Genomic DNA, 5,000 nt, shown 5'->3' with positions numbered 1-5,000 from the left:
CTTGCCATAGCAGGGCATTGCTGGGTTGGGCTCCCTTGGCCTTCCGGGGGCCTTGGACGCTGTCTTGGGAAGACCATGGGCACAAGGCCATGGCATATAGTGAGGAATGGACCACGGTTGGCAAGGCTAGGCATATAGAGAGGAATGGACCACGGTTGCCAAGGTTGCGCAAGTTTTGGGCATTTTTTGCCCGGATATGCCCAAGTATGCCCCGATAGGCCCGTTACGCCCCGGTATGAACGCGTATGCCCGGATAGACTCGGTATGCCTTGGGATACATGCGTATGCCCCGATAGGCTTGGTACGCCCCGATATGCGCACGTGTGCCCCAGTAGGGCTCGGTATGCCCCGGTATGTACGCGTGTGCCCCGATAGGCCCGGTATGCCCTGATAGGCCCGGTATGCCCCGATATGCACACGTGTGCCCCAATAGGGGTCGGTATGCCCCGGTAGGTACGCGTGTGCCCCGTAATGCACGTTTCGCAGATCTCCCCGCATGTCCCGCCCCTATATGTAATACTTACTTACTTACTTTCTTTCTTGCTTGCTTGCTTGCTTGCAATGGTTGGGAGTGCCCGGCATGCCCCGCTGCAGAGACCAAGGGCGCAATGACTTGGCACCGCGGATGCCGGGACTCCGGCACTTCCCGTGGCACTGATGGTTGGTTCCAAAGACAAAAGGCCGTGCAAGGCCACCGCACCGCGGATGATTTTGCTCGTGCTGGCGCCGTTGTGTGGCCAAAGAACATGCGCGAATGCTCGTGTCGGAAGGGTTGGTGTCCTGGCCCCGCGGGTGTCACGAATGCTCGGTTGCGAAGACCATGGGACCAGAGCCATGGCACGTCGGATGATGGCTCCAGCTGGCGCCCCGGCACTTTCTGTGGCATTGATGCTCGGTTTCAAAGACAAACGTGCGCAGTGCCAGGGGACCGCGGATGACTGCTCGTGCTGGCCCCGTTGGGCGGCATTGATGGTCGGTTGCAAAGAAAATGCGCGATTGCTCGTGTCGGGGCCCGGCAAGCCAAGGCCAAGCGAGCCATGGCACGTCGGATGATGGCTCCAGCTGGCGCCCCGGCACTTTCTGTGGCATTGATGCTCGGTTTCAAAGACAAACGTGCGCAGGGCCAGGGGACCGCGGATGACTGCTCGTGCTGGCCCCGTTGGGCGGCATTGATGGTCGGTTGCAAAGAAAATGCGCGATTGCTCGTGTCGGGGCCTGGCAAGCCAAGGCCAAGCGAGCCATGGCAACGCGGATGATGGCTCGCTAGTGCTGGCGCCGTGCACAGTGGCCTCGCACACTCGCCCTGCACGCTTCCCTTGCACGCAGCCTTGCACACTAGCCTCGCATGCGAGCCTTGCACCCTAGCCATGCAAACTAGCCTTGCACGGTAGCCATGCACACAAGCCGTGCACATTAGCCATGCGCACAAGCCCCGCACACTAGCCTTGCGCACAACCCTTGCACACAAGCCATGCACTCGAGCAATGCACACAAGCCTTGCACTCAAGCAATGCACACAAGCCCTGGACACTAGCCTTGCACACGGGCCTGGCACACAAGCCTTGGGCACTAGCCTTGCGCACTAGCGTTCCACATGAGCCTTGCACACTAGCCTTGGACACTAGCCTTGCACACAGGCCTTGCACACTAGGCATGCTTGGGCGAGCTGATCCCGCATCAAGTCGACGGGTCTAGGCATTCTTGGGCGCAGATCCCGCATCGTCTCGTCGCGTCTGGGCGCAAACACGTCGCGTCTCGTTGCGTCTTCAGAAGTCGTCGCTAACAGCACCTTTGGTTGCCACTGGTGGTTAGGCTGGTTGGTTGCGCAAACCCTATAGGAGGGTGGCATGCTGGTGGGCGTTTTTGCCCGGATAGGCACTAGAATGTGCAGATTTTGGGCGTTTTTGCCTGGATAGGCTAAGGAATGGGCATGCTTTGGGCGTTTTTGCCCGGATAGGCACCGGAATGCTTGGCCTTGGCTTGTCCTAGCAAGGCATTGCTGGGTTGGGCTCCCTTGGCCTTTTGGGCGCCTTGGACGATGTCTTGCGAAGACCATGGGCACAAGGCCATGGCATATGGTGAGGAAAGGACCACGGTTGCCAAGGTTAGGCACCGGAATGCTTGGCCTTGGCTTGCCAAAGCAGGGCATTGCTGGGTTGGGCTCCCTTGGCCTTCCGGGCGCCTTGGACACTGTCTTGGGAAGACCATGGGCACAAGGCCATGGCATATGGTGGGGAATGGACCACGGTTGCCAAGGCTAGGCATATAGAGAGGAATTGCATTTTTGCCCGGATAGGCACCGGAATGCTTGGCCTTGGCTTGCCATAGCAGGGCATTGCTGGGTTGGGCTCCCTTGGCCTTCCGGGGGCCTTGGACGCTGTCTTGGGAAGACCATGGGCACAAGGCCATGGCATATAGTGAGGAATGGACCACGGTTGGCAAGGCTAGGCATATAGAGAGGAATGGACCACGGTTGCCAAGGTTGCGCAAGTTTTGGGCATTTTTTGCCCGGATATGCCCAAGTATGCCCCGATAGGCCCGTTACGCCCCGGTATGAACGCGTATGCCCGGATTGACTCGGTATGCCTTGGGATACATGCGTATGCCCCGATAGGCTTGGTACGCCCCGATATGCGCACGTGTGCCCCAGTAGGGCTCGGTATGCCCCGGTATGTACGCGTGTGCCCCGATAGGCCCGGTATGCCCCGATATGCACACGTGTGCCCCAATAGGGGTCGGTATGCCCCGGTAGGTACGCGTGTGCCCCGTAATGCACGTTTCGCAGATCTCCCCGCATGTCCCGCCCCTATATGTAATACTTACTTACTTACTTACTTTCTTTCTTGCTTGCTTGCTTGCTTGCAATGGTTGGGAGTGCCCGGCATGCCCCGCTGCAGAGACCAAGGGCGCAATGACTTGGCACCGCGGATGCCGGGACTCCGGCACTTCCCGTGGCACTGATGGTTGGTTCCAAAGACAAAAGGCCGTGCAAGGCCACCGCACCGCGGATGATTTTGCTCGTGCTGGCGCCGTTGTGTGGCCAAAGAACATGCGCGAATGCTCGTGTCGGAAGGGTTGGTGTCCTGGCCCCGCGGGTGTCACGAATGCTCGGTTGCGAAGACCATGGGACCAGAGCCATGGCACGTCGGATGATGGCTCCAGCTGGCGCCCCGGCACTTTCTGTGGCATTGATGCTCGGTTTCAAAGACAAACGTGCGCAGGGCCAGGGGACCGCGGATGACTGCTCGTGCTGGCCCCGTTGGGCGGCATTGATGGTCGGTTGCAAAGAAAATGCGCGATTGCTCGTGTCGGGGCCTGGCAAGCCAAGGCCAAGCGAGCCATGGCAACGCGGATGATGGCTCCAGCTGGCGCCCCGGCACTTTCTGTGGCATTGATGCTCGGTTTCGAAGACAAACGTGCGCAGGGCCAGGGGACCGCGGAGGACTGCTCGTGCTGGCCCCGTTGGGCGGCATTGATGGTGTGTTGCAGAGAGCATGTGCGATTGCAAGTGTCGGCCGGGTTTGGGTTCCCTTGGGCTTTCGGGTGCCTTGGACGCTGTCTTGCGAAGACCATGGGCACAAGGCCCCGTCCTGGCCCCTTGTTCGATTCGCTCTCGTCTTGCGCTTGCTTCCAAGGTCCTCCATGACCTTCCCCATGGCCTTGCTAGATCCCCCCCATGACGCATGACCTCTGTCCGTTGATTGGTTTTGAGTGCACACCATGCCCGGCTTGGCACCGTGTTGTCGCGTGAGTGGCATTTGGATCGTGCATGCTGGTGGGCTACCTGCCAATGCGCACAAGCCTTGCACACTAGCCTTGCGCACGAGCCTTGCACAAAAGCCTTGGACACAAGCCTTGCGCACAAGCCATGCGCACAAGCCTTGGACGCTAGCCTTGCACACAAGCCATGCATACAAGCCTTGCTCACAAGCCTTGGGCACTGGCCCATCGCAGTAGCCTTGCACACAAGCCTTGCGCACTAGCTTTGGGCACGAGCCTTGCGCACTTGCCTTGGGCACTAGCCTTGCACACAACCCTTGGGAACTAGCCTTGCGCACCAGCCTTGCCCACAAGCCTTGCACACCAGCCTTGCACACTAGCCTTGCATACAAGCCTTGCACACTAGCCTTGCACACAGGCCATGCTCACTAGCCTTGGGCACTAGCCTTGCACACAGACCTTGGGCACTAGCCTTGCGCACTAGCCTTGCCCACGAGCCTTGCACACTAGCCTTGCACGCAGGCCTTGCACGCTAGGCATGCTTGGGCCAGCAGCTCCCGCATCAAGTCGGCGGGTGTAGGCACGGTTGGGCACAGATCCCGCATCGCCTCGTCGCGTCTGGGCGCAAACCCGTCGCGTCTCGTTGCGTCTTCAGAAGTCGTCGCTAACAGCACCTTTGGTTGCCACTGGTGGTTAGGCGGGTTGGTTGCGCAAACCCTATAGGAGGGTGGCATGCTGCGGGGCGCTGGAATGCGCAGGCTTAGGGCGTTTTTGCCCGGATAGGCACTGGAATGTGCTGGTTTTGGGCGTTTTTGCCTGGATAGGCTAAGGAATGGGCATGCTTTGGGCGTTTTCCCCGGATAGGCACTGGAATGGGCTGGTTTTGGGCGTTTTTGCCTGGATAGGCTAACGAATGGGGCATGCTTTGGGCGTTTTTGCCCGGGTAGGCACTGGAATGCCTGGCCTTGGCTGGGCATTGCTGGGTTGGGCTCCCTTGGCCTTTCAGGCGCCTTGGATGCTGTCTTGTGAAGACCATGGGCACAAGGCCATGGCATATAGTGGGGAATGGACCATGGTTGCCAAGGTTAGGCAATATAGAGGGCGGTGGGCGAGTAGGCCATGGCGTCACTTGTTTGCCCGTGTTTGCTCCCTTTGTGCGTTGTTTGGTTTTGGGAGCACACCTACCTTGCTAGGCTCGGCGGCTTACCCCTGCCCTTGTGGGTACTGGGTTGCACGTCTGTTTGCAACCCTATGGCTTGGTTGCTGCTGGCTTGGTTGGG

Source organism: Tasmannia lanceolata, unplaced genomic scaffold (genome assembly GCF_043159265.1).
Source record: "Tasmannia lanceolata isolate RefF3 unplaced genomic scaffold, GAP_Taslan_0.1 ptg000194l, whole genome shotgun sequence".
NCBI lineage: Eukaryota > Viridiplantae > Streptophyta > Magnoliopsida > Canellales > Winteraceae > Tasmannia > Tasmannia lanceolata.
The sequence above is the reverse complement of the archived record's forward strand: the minus strand, read 5'-3'. Positions refer to the sequence as shown.